The 15,809-nt window shown below is 33.6% G+C and overlaps 1 pseudogene across 1 annotated transcript; it reads left to right on the plus strand.

Moving 5' to 3' along the window:
- Positions 1-11,855: 11,855 nt before the first annotated feature.
- On the plus strand, positions 11,856-14,253 carry LOC143604688 (large ribosomal subunit protein uL13w-like; annotated as a pseudogene). The gene is made up of 4 exons (XR_013148343.1): positions 11,856-12,199; positions 13,572-13,688; positions 13,790-13,877; positions 13,973-14,253. The product of XR_013148343.1 is annotated as a large ribosomal subunit protein uL13w-like (transcript).
- The last annotated feature ends 1,556 nt before the right edge of the window (positions 14,254-15,809 follow it).

Raw genomic sequence — 15,809 nt, forward strand, 5'->3', positions numbered from 1 at the left:
AGAATAACAAGATTAGGTGAGGAAGTTGAAGGGAAACCAGTGGGGTTTATAAGTGGGGGTTGGTGAGGGAAGTAACCAACTGGAATTCATTTTATCTCTTTAAAGTAACTTCTTTTTATTATTATTATTATTAGTTAATAATTTTGTTAGAGTGTGGTATGCACACTACATTACTTCGTTTAAACCCTTGATGGTGTAACATTAGTTGTTAAAAAAAGGTATACAGATTATATACTAATCTTGTTTTATCGTTAAGAGTTTTAATTTCTTCACTCGTGTGGTAGTTTGTATGGGTATGGGTGTGGATGTATGAATTGGTTTTGGGTTTAGACTTTAGATCGTGTTAAAATGAAAATTTTAGATTTTTTGGGTTCTTGGAAGACCTATATGTTTATGTTCCTACAATGGAGAAGGACCCCGATTAGCTTCATCTACCTATTAAGAATAAAGGCGTTAGCTTCATCGCAGGATAGGTTTTCTACGATGGCGTGAGAATAAAGGTTTTTCCATTGAATGGTTACCCCTTTGGAGTTTTGGTGGCGTATTTATAGGCTGATAGGTAACAACGTCTTAGGTTGCCGTGTACCTTTCATTTGGGGGTAGTCTAACTGTTTTGGAAGTATGGTTATCCCTTAGAAGTAGCGCTCTTATCTATTTTGGTAAAATAGTTGACATTGGGGCACCATCGGTTAACCAATGGGTATAAGCAACATATGGAGCATTTGGCTTGCGGGGGGGGGGGGGGGGGGGGGGGGAATGCAAACATATGGTGATATGGGGTATATGGCTTGTCATACTCTAAAAATTATAGCAACCCATAAAAATAATTAAAAGGAAAAGTTGAGAAAAGAAAAGAATTACACCCCATCTTATATTGGTGGAGAAATGAAACTGAAATGACTACACCTTGATATAAATATGAAAGTGAGTTATTGTCTTACATGGAAAGTAAGATAAATTTGGAAGTTCCTTTATAAGAAAAAATGAGTTTCCATAGTAATATTCTTTCATGCCTAGCATGCATTCAGTGGTCCTAGTGGAGGGTGCGAAGCACCCGACGTGCATGGGCACGGGCGATGGGTGCTTTGATGGCGCACTTCGCATCGCCTCGAGCCGCCTTATAGTTTTTGAACTTGTTCTTTCGCGTTACGCGAATGAATACATTCAAGCTACTTCGCGCTACGTGAATTACTATCAGTTGTCCAGAATCTCTTGTCCGTCACGCAACGTGACGTAGTAGTCACGCAATAGTGACACATAGCATGCCACGTGGCATAGCTAGGGCTGACTCGACAACCCTATGTTCCGTTCGCGCGAAGCGATGCGCTAGATTGTGTTGGTTCGCGCTAAGCGAATTGTCCAAATTTCAAGTATAAATAGGAGGGAAAATCAGCTTTCATTTGCTCGTCCCACAACTGATTTCTCTCTCACTTTTTCTTATACTTAGAAGTTGGTATAATACCCCCGAGTAGTCGTAACGATACCCTTTCCGATCGATAAGAAATTTTCATACACGAATCCGAAAGCTATGCCTGTACAAGGTAAGACATTGTGTCATCGTGTAAAGTTTATGATCACGTGATTATAGTTATAATTATTGGGTTTATACTAATTTAAATATGTTAAATTGTGTTTAACTTAGGTGTTTAATACCATGATGCGCTCTTTAATTATAAACTTACAATGTGAGACATTGGAGTCTTTTTACATCTCACAATTACGTAAGACAACTGGTTTTCCAATTCTGTCACGATGATTTTTAAACCTAATTAAACTCATGACAGATAATATAATTGCTTTCAAATATATTTTCAAAGGATTTTTAAAGTACATTACAGTGATTAAGTCTCTGTAAACTTACAGGATAATTACTACTTGTATTGTGAGGTTTTGTATACAATGCTTGCCTACGGGGCTATTACATATTACTTATTGGACAAGTGTTAATCAATAAGTAATATGACCACAATCATAGATACGGTCGAGTGACAAATACCTTTTGGTAATTTGTAAGCAGACATATGTAAAAGCATCTTAACGTTGTAACCAATGTTGTAAAAGTATGTTTAAAAGTTCGAGTACTCCCCGAGTACTCGCTAAAAGGTATGTCCACGAGGGAGTTTATCTTCAGTCCGCCTAACTATTAATAATTGATCAAAGGTGGTAACCTCAACCGGAATCACAACATCTAGTCGGTAAACTTGTGTCAATTTTTGGACTTAATGAATATAACATAATTAGTATTTATATAATATTAAAGAATAAATATCATTTTTTAATTAATGATTAACAAATTTTAAAATAATTAATTATTAAAAATGTATTTCTCTTATTTATATTGACACACATATATTTTGTTATAATATCAGTAAACTAATGATATTTGACTATATATATAATATCCAACAATTAATTGTAATTATATATACCATGTTCGAGTACTCTCTGAGTATTCCCCGAGTACTCCGAGTACACCCAACTCCCCAGTCGGCCCGCCTAAGGTCCGCGTAACGACTTTACAACTTTGGTTGTAACTGTAAAATATGCCATTTACATGTGAATGCACTCACCAGTATTTCTTGTAACACTTGGCAAAAATTTTCACTAATGTAATCTTGTGTATCATACTAATATCGTTTATTTAATAAAATTTCTCTTTATTAAGGTCCAATATCATGCAAAGTCAACAAAAAGTCCAAATTCCTGAACAAAACGAGAAAAACGTGCAATAACCTTGGGCAGCGAGCCAGAAAGTAAATAAATCATCAGGATGATAAAATAGTCTCAAAAATTCAAAATATATACAAAAACATGTGAGACAATATAAAAACATAATTTAGGAAGGCTCGAATCGCGAAAACTGAAAAATAAGTAAGCACGAGCCAGTAAAGGACCCGACACAAACTATTTTAAAAAAGATAATTTTTATAGTCCATATTGTCAGAATTTGATTTCGTTCAAAGTTTGACAAAAATTATTAAAAACGGGATCCGTTTGGATATCTAAATCACGCAATACGTTAAACGGTTAACTGAAAGTAGCTTGTTTATAATCAAAACCCTTCACATACACCCCCCCCCCCCCCCACACACACACCTTCTTGGCCGGCCCCCCTTGACAACTCACACCCTCACCTCCCAAATGCTCCAATGCTTGACCTCCATCTCACCTTGCAAATGATTGATCCTTTTAGAAGCAAGATGTGTTATAAAGCATACAAGACATCCACCAATCAACCTACTTCCAATTCAACACTCTACTCCACTCTCTCCCTCCCTCCCTTCTTAATAAGCTCGGCCGAACACCCTCTCTCACATCAACATTCAAATCAAATTCAATATTAACACACACACACACACATAATCAAGAGTTATGAAGGTTTATATCAAGAACAAGAGATAAAGCAACTAGGAAGAGATTAAGAAAGAACACCACTCACACACTCTTAACATCATCATTCTCATATTTCAAATCTCCAAGAACAAGTAAGTTTTGATTTAATGTTGATTATTAGGATTGGAAGTATTAGGTTAGTTGTTCTTGAGTTTGATTGAAGCTTGAAAGTTTGAAATTATGGATGGTGATGTATGTATGTATGTATGTGTAAGAGTGAAGATCAAGCTCATTTACACATGCATACATTCATCCTAAGGATCCTACATTGGTTGTTAAGTTTAATTTTAAGTTTTGTTAATCTCTTGAATACTTGATATGAACATGATGTTAGGGTTTGATGATATAATGGATTTAGGATAATTATTGATCAAAAGTTTGATAATATGGACTTGAATGATTGAAAATTTGTTGTTAGAGATAAACAAAACCAGAACTTTTTCATAATTGTAATATGGAGATTTTTGGATTTGGGATTAATTAGGGATTTTGGATGGATTGTTGTATCAAGAAATTATATGGAATGATCTAATTGGAAGTAAGATAGGATATATGCTAGAATCAATAGTTGGTACTTAAAGATTAAAGGTTGTTAAAGTTGCTAATTAAGGAAACTTTAATTTAAGAAAAGTTGAATGTTTGATTTTGGGGTAAAAACTTGGAAGGAATGTATTCAATAGGTGATGGACTACATCTTTGAACTAAGATAGGGTGTATGATTAGAAGCATGATTAGTTAGCACATTGGTTAAATGGACAACAAATTACTTGAAATATAAACTTTGTTGAATGGTAAATTGAAAGAAAAAAATTGTAATAGAACACTTAGGATGCATGAAACCCTATCAAACTAATTGAATGAATTGAACTTAGACTTATACTTAATCAAAGTAGAAAGATTAAGTTAGTTAGTATTACCCAATATTAAAAGTTACTATAATAGGAAACTTTGTTAGATTAAAATTTAGAAACTCATAAGAATACATAATCTTGTGATTTGAGTGATCTCTTAGAGATTGATAATGATAGGAGTGATGAAAATTGATTGTTTATAGTAAAGAATAGAATCGTCTAAAAGCTAATACTTGATTCTTTGAAATAGACAATACTTGGATCATGAAAATTAGATTCTTTCAAAATAGAATAAGAACTTTATTGAAAAGTAATGTTTTAACTTATTGTGAACTCATAAAATAAGTTAAAATTATGGAATCTTAGGTTACATAATAATAATTGTTCATTAAGAATAACAAACTTAATTAGTAACATTGTTAACAAACTTAGAATATGAACTAAAAGCTCGAAACTTGTTTAAATGGGTCTTGTGAATTTATATGATCAAAACTGGAATTTATGGTGAATTATGTGTTATTATATGTATTATTAGTTCATAAGATGATTAGTTTAGACTTGTTCAACTTATTTGACTTGTCGGTAACGTTAACGGTTAAAAAATCGGAATTTTTAAACAAAACTGACACAACTATTAGGGACTGTTTTAGAACAACCCCTAAATTTGTAAAATACTCATATATAACATAAGTTAATATATGGGAAAATGACAAGATGATAAAAATTAGTCCTAAACGGTTCGTGTCGCGAAAACCGACACGAAAACGTTAAAAAGTTGCTATTTTAAGAAAATATTAATGAAAATGAAAAGAACATATTTTTACAAGGTAAGTTATAAAACTTGACTAATATATATGTAGCAAATATTTTCTTGATTTAATAGTTACATTTTATACGAAAAACAAAACGATTCGTTTTTAAATATATAACCGACAAAACCGACAAGAATCATGAAAAATAAAATATTAATATTTTCTTAAAACTTTCCAGCAACTGAAACTTAAAATATTTTATTATATATTTTAATTATATATTAATTAATTTAGTTATTTAAATAATAGTTAACAGGAAACCGAACTATGTGTATTCGTTAACTTAATAGGAACTTATTTGCTTATGTGCTTGTGTGGACACTAAATTAGGATTAATAAACTAAAAGGATTTTATAAACCAAAACCCAGTTTTTATTAACAAACATGTACTAATATAGGACACAAGATTTTGGAACGAAAGGCTACAAACCGTGAGTTTCTCTATTGACCCCTCGTTTTCGAAATGTTTTAATTGTGTTTTGGGGGAAAAACATGTTCTTTATCGATTTTTATTGAAGTTTTTATAAAGAATTTTATTTTATAAACCGTGTAAAAAGTGTGATGAGTAAACAATTAGTTAAATAACTGTTAACCGAATTAGTAAGGGCACATAAATATTGGTAGATCTATCGGGATGACACCCCTAATTTCCAATCACGTTGGGTTAAAATTGGGAATATTTTGAGTATGGTATGTATCGAGTTATCAATTTTGATAGTCATACACTTGTTGTATACTTTGCTCGTCAACAACAGTACGATTTGTTTAAAAGGTAAAATGCTTCGTTCTGATGGTAAATTCGATTGTTGAATTATTATTATTACCATGTTAAAAGGTCGGTAGGAAAGGCCACCACCGTCGCTTATGGTAATAGATTGTGAATAAAATAATGGTTGTTGAACCATGATGTCGAAATATATATGATATGAAATTATTATTATATTACTTGATATATTGTCATCTATTGTCGATTTTTCATGACAATTTTATATGGAAGTTTCGATTGAATTATTTTCATCATATGGTATTATATATATAAGTACATATATAAATAAGTTACTTTCTATAAAAAGAACTCACCAACATTCGTGTTGACGTTTATTATAATATGCCTTTCAGGTAAGTGAAGGTTTCGAGGAGGCATGGAAAGGACGATGGTTTGTGTTTGAATAAAGTAGAAAAATGGGATTTTAATAACCGTGCGGTAGCACGTGTATAAAACTCTGATATTGTATTAAATCTATAATTATAAATAAAAGTTAGTTTATTTCTTATTCTATTGTTATCGGCTATCGGCATCTGTCATAACTCGAACGACTTAAGTTAAGTCTTCCGCCGTTTTAAGTTAAGATTTTCGGGGTGTGACATTTCTTTCCGATCAAATATTTTTAAACATGTTTCAGGTGACTTGTTAGAGACAAAGAAATGATGCATGCGGACTTCCAGCTTAAATAAGTGGCTTGTCATCAGAATAAAGAAACGTGTTTTGTAAAAAAGGCTTTATCCCTATAAAACTTATGTTTGTATGAAAATAGGTTTTATTCCCAATTTATTAAATAAGAATCATGGTGTTTTTATAACTCTGATCATTTTTTCGAACTACGGTTCTGATGAAATGTTTCGCTGCAAATTTATTTTAATAAACATCGATACAACCACTCAATGTTCATTTCTCCACTCCCGAGGTATAGGGATTGAGGGTTGTGACATTCGTCATTTTCAGTTTAACTTGTATTTGTATCGGAAACCCGACCCATTTTGTCTTTCGGATCCTTCGTTATTAATAAAATATTCGATTTTATGTTTCACAATTGTCGGGTCAAGAACACACCCTTTACGGTGCCTTAAAACACCCTTTTATTATTAAAAAACGACTTAAAATGAACTTCAGGAACCCAAATTGCCAAACAACCAAAGATAAAGGGGTGCTTTAAACTAATGGATAGCCCTTATTTTTTCCACCACCATCCACCTTGTTTGACCATTTTAACCAATCAAAATGCTGCATAACTCTTATGGGTAACTTTTGCTTTTTCCACTATAAATATAAGACTAATGCATCCCATTTGGGTTTGCTCGTTCACCTCAAACTCTCGCCAATCTAGATCTAAGTATTCTTCTTCAAATTCTTGATAGTTTAAAACATACACCCCTTGTTTCCTTGGCTTTCCCTTCTCCGGCTATGGTCGGTTTAGGTGTATTGCTATGCAAGGCTTCATGGAGGACTATTATAGTCCTTGTTAACACTTTAAATTTTGTTTAAGCTTATTATTAATGTTAATGTTTAGTTCTGTTTATTTTAGTTTCCAAATCATTTTAATGAGTTCTATGGTAATGGATATGTGACAACCATCATCGGTTTCATCCCGAGTAAAGAGCCGAACCAAAACCGAACTTTTGTTTAAATACTTTATTGTTGACATATTGTGTGTAAGACTTGAGTATTATCAATTCTAAGTTTATTTTAATAAGTTCTATGGTATTGGGTATGTGGTAACCATCCTCGGTCTTATTCTGAGTCAAGGACCGAACTAAACTGAGTTCACTCGCTTAAGACACACCAGTTGTGTTTTGGGCCACCGAATCTCGTATTTTTCTCTAAAACTATATTATAAACTAATTTTATTTATTTTCTCAAAACACTTGGTATGTTGGATACAACTTGATCTTATAACAAGTTTGGACCGACAAAACCAAACACTTGCTTAATGGATGTCGAGGTTCTTCTTAATAGAACTGCACACTTGGTTAAGTTTCTTTTGATTTCATTGAGTTATCTCATAACATTTATACTTTGGAATCTTGGTTTCGAGCTTGACCAATTATCAAGACTCGAACCGAAAAATTCGAACACTCGTAAAATCTCGTTTTGGTATCTATTTAACAAAGGATCTTGCAATAATACAACCTTACCCAAATATTTACTTAACAAAGGTTAAGTAAAACAAATGAATAGAATATCGAGACCCGACTTCGAGTAAACTTACTTTTCAAAAACCATTACTTTAATTTCTTATGTATTTACATTTTAGCCTTCAAAATTTAATTAATTATCTTACTAGTCATGTTATTTTACTTTAAAGCTTTTAAGTCCATCTTCTAACTCAAGACCCTTTTTAATCTAGGTATTGCTCGTTGAACTTACCTTTCGTATTATCGCAAACTAATTCTTCAAGTTACTTATTTCATGTGGGTACATTTCATCCCGCGTTTTTTTTATACTTTGATGGTAACATGCATACCTATTCATAACAAGAATGATTTATAATACTCTATCCTCAAACCACAAACTCTAGGTTGTATGATACTTAGAATACTTGCTCTATTGTGTGTTATATGTTTCATATGCTTTACGTGCACAAGTGTTTATTTTATGTTGTTGGCCTTAATAAGTATGATCATACGGACCCCTAACTACTTAGGCTTTGAGCTAGTAGAATAGGGCATCATTATCCAAATATGTCGGTTGTTACCGATTAGAAAGGATCCTCATTTATTTATGAATTATATACCACAATTGTTGCTTTTATTTATAGTTTAATATACGAGTTGTGGATTTTGCCTCATATTATATATACTCAAAACTATGAAATTGCTCACCAACATTCGTGTTGACAAAAAATATTTTATGCCTTGTTACATGTTTGATTATTGGTTGATTGGAGTTCGAAGATGCTATCTTTTTTTTGAGACCGTTTAGGTTATTAGAAGAATGAACAATTAAATTCTTATATTTAATGTTATTTTGTATGAACGATGTTGTGTTACTTTTGTTGATTAAATGATATGAATGAGTTGTTTAAATATTGTCACTTTAAATAGTGTCTTGTGTTCTTGAGCAATCCGTTGCACCCCAACATGTTCCGCGACCTTTGGTCGGGGTGTGACAAGGGCTGTGACAAAAATCTAATTAGACATGCCATAGTGTGAATATCAATAACAATACCGCTAATACTAACATCATTATCAATATCATTACAATCTCAATACATTCGAGCAAATTTCTAACCCCTTTGATCCCATTTTATGAACTATGAGAGATTGACACTAGCCCCCCCCAAACCCCCCCCCCCCCCCACCACCACCACCACCACCACCACCACCACACATAAGTTAAGTACTTAAGTTTCAACTGTGGACATTTTGGCCCCTCAATTTGATTCAAACAAACTATAACTCAAGAATTGTTAACCAAGTCCTAACATTTCAAACTCATTCGTCTCATTCACCTTACTTACATGGATATTCATACAATGAAAGAATTCAGTTAATAAATCTTTAATGGAATAAAAACCCTTCACTTAAATTTAAATATTTTTCAGTTCATACTTTAAAATAGAATATCACGCCTTCTAGTGTGGATTAAGTAAAACAAAGTTAAATCCATGTATTAACCTGTTTCCCAATATATAGACATGTAGAAAAAAGCTAACAAAAACACAATTCATAGAATCAATATTTTGTTTTCTAAGTGAGGCCGTCTTTAATGACAAAGATGAAAGTTAAGAGTGTCATCACCTAAAACACTTATGAGTTTACTTGTTTGATATTATATGTTTACTGTTAACAACAAAATGAAACAAAAAATTTATAATGTAACCAATAAAAGTATCCTTGTGAATTTAATATATATTAATTTGTAAATGGTAGTTGTCTCACGTTTGTCTACTATTCTTACAAATAATATTTTTCTATTACAAGTTAGTTAACAAATAATATTCTTTTATTGTATGTTAATTGTTAAAATTTATATTTTATACTTTTTAAAATGTAATTGAAAAATTTACTGTAAAGTTTCTCAAATTTTATAAAAAAAGTGTCGGTGATGCAACGACAACAACTTGGTTCGATTACGATGGTTTCACATGGCGATGAAAAACGATGAAGACGTAGATGTTAGGGGCGTCACAACCGCATCCCCGTCGGTTGTTACGGTCATTTAAGTCAATTAGGTTAAACATACATGGTGTATATAAACCCGTCAATATATAAATAAGTACATCCTACCAGCATTTCTTTAAATCCTCGCCGCGAAGCACAGGTTATATCACTGTTATTATCAACCAATATCTCTGTTGATAACTCAACCAATCATTGTAAATGAATTTCAACTACCCAACGAGAATGGTAATTTGATATATCATTTAGAATTAGAGATGACCAAAGAACCCGATTCCAAACCAGTAGTTGGTACATCCACAACCGGATTGAGTTAAACCGATTTTCAAATCGACCTAGCCTTGACGGTTCGTAATAGTTTGGACTTTGAATAACCAAATGTATTTAAGAATCGACCCGATACAAAAAGGTATTGAAAGTACTTCTTATTCCCCTTATTCCCATGTTTGATCTCCTCTATCACAACCAGAAAAATGCCATTTTGTTTTTCTGCCTCAAACTAGATTTTTTTTTGCTCTAAACCGGTTTATAAACTAAACCGAATGGGTTTGATTGGTTCAAACAATTTCCCACCTAAACCGGTTTATAATTAGAACTTTTTGGAGGGGTTGCACTTTTTGGGTATTTTTCAGGTAATTTCGGGTATAGATTGAGCATTTAAACATCCTGGTTTCGGGTACGTAACCGGATCCGGTTTTTGGGTAATACTGGGTACAAATCGGGTCTGGTTTCGGATACGGATTTTGGTACTGAAATGCATACCCTATCGTACCCTATGGGTAGGGTCGTGTACTGATTTAGGTATTAAAACCTGGGTATTTCAGGTCCAGTTCCGGTTTCAGGTTTTTTTTTGTACACCTATAGTTTGTACTAGAGGTGCACAAAAAACCCGAACCCGGAAGCAGTCCAGAAAAAAAATCTGGAACCGGTTTTTTAATACCCGGGTTTTTAATACCCAAACCCGTACCCTACCGTAGGGTACGGATAGGGAATGCATTTCGGTACTAAAACCCGAACCCGAACTGAACTCGATTTGTACCCGGTAATACTCAAAAACCCGAACCGGTTCCATACCCAGAACCGGGTTTTTCCAATACCCGAAACCGGGTATTTCAAATACCCGATGTATACCCGAAAAATACCTTAAAAATATTCAAAAAATACCCCTAAAAAGTGCAAACTTTTAAAAAATCCAATCTATACCCGAAAAATACCTGGAAAGCCTGAAAAAACCAATAAATATGGTTTTTTCAATACCCAAAAATAGGGTATTCAAATACCCGGTTCTATACCCGACCCGAACCCGATGCATAGGGTATGGTTTTAGAGGAAATACCCGGACCCGAAACCGACCCGGTTTTTACCAATACCCGATCATACCCGAACCCGGGTATTCGAGAAACCCGATTTGTGGACCTCCAGTTTGTACTTTGTAGTTTGTACTAGAGGTGCACAAATCGGTTAACCGGTTAAACTATAACCGGTTTTTTTGCTAACCGGTTTTTTTTTGCGGGCATTAACCGGTTTATACTGGTTTTTCGATTAGGTTAATAACCAGTTTTGACCGGCTTGAGAAGCGGTTTTGACCGGTTAGGCCGGACCGGTTAACCGGTTAATAACCGGTTTTTTATAAAATAATAATTAAAAAAATCGGTTAATCGGTTCGGTTAACCGTTTTATAACCGGTTTTGAAATCCAAAATACAAACCGGTTACTAACCGGCGGTTATGATCGATTAGTACCCGGTTAGGGTTGGACCGGTTACAAAATCGGTTAGAAACCGATTAACCGGTTTATGTGTGCACCTCTTGTATACCTGAATACAGCTTAAACCCGGGCCCATGAATTTGTTTCCAGGCTTAAACCCAGGCCCAATAGAAACCCTAATCCTATATACACCACCATCTTCATCGTTAACCAAATTTGAGCTTGGAGGCGCAGGTGAGTGAAACCCTAAACAAAGAACAAAGCAATGGTGTCAGGATCCGGCGTTTGTAAGAAGGAGGTGGTGGTGGACGCACGCCACCACATGCTGGGCCGATTAGCTTCAATTGTTGCCAAAGAACTACTCAACGGCCAGAGTGTTACTGCCGTCCGCTGCGAAGAGATCTGTCTGTCCGGTGGACTGGTCCGTCAGAAAATGAAGTACCTTCGGTTTCTTCGCAAGCGCATGAACACTAAGCCGTCCCACGGTCCCATTCATTTCCGTGCTCCGTCTAAGATCCTTTGAATGACCATCCGAGGGTATATTCATATAATTATGATTTAAGTGTTATTATATATTGTTGAAATTAAGTTAAGGTTTAATGATGAAACAGTAGTAACGATTTATATTGTCAAGAAAGATAGAATGCAATAATTGCTTAACGGGCGTGCATAGGGGTGCAAATGAGCCGAGCTGCTCGCGAGCTATTCGAGATCGGCTCGTTAAAAAGCTCGATCGAGCCGAGCTTTATTGAGCCCAAGCTCGAGCCTAAAAAAAGCTCGTTTAATAAACGAGCACGGGCCGGCTTGCTAGCCTAAACAAGCTTGCCATTTATATAATTTTTTTAAAATATATATTTACTAATTATTAATTAATAAATATAATGTTATGAAAAAATAAATAAAAATAACTAAATAATATATATTCTTTTATAAATAAAATTATAATTTAAAAAAAATATATAGAATAGTTATAATGATATAAAAAAATAATTGATAAATAGTAAACGAGCCGAGCTCGAGCTCTGTGTAAGTTAAACGAGTCGAGCTTGGGCTCGGCTCGGCTCGTTTGCACCCCTAGGCGTGCATTAGGTACAAGAATACTTATATTTCTAATTTCATGAAATTGATCCATGAAATCACATCATAAGATCTCGAAATTGTCAACACATATCCAATTAGTTATTGGTTCACCGAAATAAACAGTTTTTGGATCGTTAATTGATCAGTTTTTTACTTTTCTTCACGAAAACTGTTTTTCAGCGTTTTAGTTTTTTGGCTGAGCATTTTAGTTTTTTGGCTGAGCGTTTTAGTATTTTTGCCTTTGAGCGTTTCGCGTACCTATTGTACGTTAAGCGATTATTGTACAGTAACCTCACCGGTTATTGCATAACCTTTATTAGCAATGTTATAAAATTGAATTAGTCGACCGATTTGATTTTTGTGATCGGACTTTATAATCGGTACGCAATAACATCGGTCGGAGCCAGCTTGAAAATTGGTAAATTTTTGCCAATATTTGATAAAGTTTTTTAACTTTGAAAAATTATGTATGTTTTGATAATATATATATAAAATTATGTGTATTTATATATGTGTATGTATAATGTGGTGTAGATAATTTCAAAAAGTTATACGTAAGATTCTAATTTGATGGTTCCTACTCAACCACATGATTAGCGATTAGCGAGTTCTACAACACTGTTGATAAGATGTTTGTGTGCTACACATTTAGCTTAGCACAATTTGTGCATCTGATTTAATGTTGACAGTATGGTTTCAGTTTATTTTTAATGGTATGTAGTGATCTGAATTTAATAAAGTGTTGCTTGAAAGAATGATTTGGAATGAATTTAATGAATATCGAACATTGGTGAATCTATATTAATAATTTATATTTTTTTTTGTGTAGGATGATTCCACACAAGACTAAGCGTGGCGCGGCTGCACTTGCACGGTTGAAGGTTTATGAAGGTGTTCCGACTCCTTACAACAGGAAGAAGAGGATGGTCATCCCTGATGCACTCAAGTTAGTACTTTGATGATAAATCATGCTGTTTGATAAATACTTGTTGATTGAGATAATGTGATTTGATTTGATTTTTTTGTTTTTTTTTTTTAAAAAAACAGGGTTTTGAGGCTTACAGCAGGTCACAAGTACTGCTTGTTGGGTCGATTATCATCTGAGGTTGGATGGAATCACTATGAAACCATCAAGGTAAATCATTTATTATTGTTTTTTGAAATTTCAATATGTATAAGTTGGTGTTAAATGGCATTTGATTTATTGTTGAATTATTATCATTATTACAGGAACTTGAAAAGAAGAGGAAGGAGAAGGCTGCAGTGGTGTACGAGAGAAAGAAGCAACTCAACAAACTTCGTGCAAAGGCAGAGAAGGCAGCGGAAGAGAAACTTGGCTCACAACTGGAGGTTCTTGCACCGGTTACCTACTAAATCTTTCGGTTTTAGTTTTTTGCTAGGAATTTTGTGTTTGATGGTGTTGACTCTTGATATCTTTATGAGGATTGGTGTATAATGTGGTGGAATCTTTTGGTTTTTGTTCAAATGCATGTGACAGTATGAGATTGTTGATGGAGTTTAGTTTTTCTTTTACAGTTTTTGCTATAGTTTTTGAACGGGGTATTCTAGGGATATCCACCTTTTTTTTTCTACAAAAACTCTCTTATACGCCTTTTGAACAGAGTTCTAGTGTTGAATTGTTAATGGATTCGTCATAATAACAGACGTAGTCTATCTGAAAAAAAATGTCACAATTTGTGGTACATTTATTGACAAATTATTTGTTAGATATAGTCGAGCATTGTTTGAACATTTTGCGATAGATGATTGGCATCGAATGTGAGCATCGTTTGAACATTTTGTGATAGATGATTGGCATCGAATGTGATGATACTTGTAACGGCTGTTAAGTTGGCCGCTGTAAGTATGGTTTTTAGCCTTGCGGTGGTCATAGTTAGTCACAATCATGGTCGTTTCACTAGCTGCTTGTTCTTCGGTAAACGGTCTTGTTTATGGCAATCATGGTCATTTCACTGGCTTGATGTATAGAATGTCTTTTTACATGACGTTCCTCTATAACCAATTATTGTTGATTATGATGATGATGCTAGAACATCAGCAATACAAGTGTAGAGAGGAGCAAAACCCAACCACAGCTGAAAACTAAACCATTAGGCAACAAACAAAACCGACGGTTATGGCTAGGTGAATCTAATTAACAGACCATTCGGTTATGGTTACGGTTAATGTGTCTTTGTTAACCAACTTTAACTAAAACCGAACCTAACATTGTATGTTTTTATTTTCCCAAATTTTATACTTCTATTTTTATCTTTTATACCTCCAATTCTAGCATCGAACATTTTAATTATGTTACAAATGTTTATAACATAGCTTGGAACACCATAACCAAGCTTGAAACCGGCCTATTTACACCTAGAAACTTCAATATTTGTGATTGGGACACCATAACCGAACCATTTAACAAAGAAAAAAAATACATCGGATAATTTACGGAACTTAACCGAAACCGACCAATAACCAAAAGTTAACTAACCCATGATTAACCAACCATATGTTGATAGTTAAACAATCTTCTATAATCTAAGCTTGGATATGATTAGCTATGACTAAACCCTCTAACCGATCCGACTTTGCACGCCACAAATTAATGTGGTATCAGATAGACATGACTAGTACAATTAATTTGATGGAATTCATTATTATTTTTAAAGTTTTAAATATACCATACATCAAACATATTCTTTTTAATATTAGTATGTATTACATAAATAAGAAAAATAAAAATCAATATATTGTATGCAATTTATATAAATTGTGCCAGTATTTATCTACTTTGGAAATTATAGTCTATAGAGCAGTAAGAGCACAGTTGATGTAAATACTTTGTTAAATATTAACAGCACGCCAACAGAAATACATCACCTGCTAATACTTTGTTAAAAACTCAAAAGTAGTAGAGAATGTAAAACCTATTTCACCACCCCAAATGGTTTAATTTGGTGCTCATCAGTAATCACACCAATATTTATTTTTTTCATATCAGAAACAAAGTTTAAACTTCAAAAACAAAAGGACAAACCATCTATAGATAAAATAAAATTCA

The sequence above is a fragment of the Bidens hawaiensis genome, unplaced genomic scaffold, assembly GCF_021521415.1.
Source record: "Bidens hawaiensis isolate Kalapana, Puna unplaced genomic scaffold, B.hawaiensis_p1.1 tig00066199_1, whole genome shotgun sequence".
Taxonomy (NCBI): domain Eukaryota; kingdom Viridiplantae; phylum Streptophyta; class Magnoliopsida; order Asterales; family Asteraceae; genus Bidens; species Bidens hawaiensis.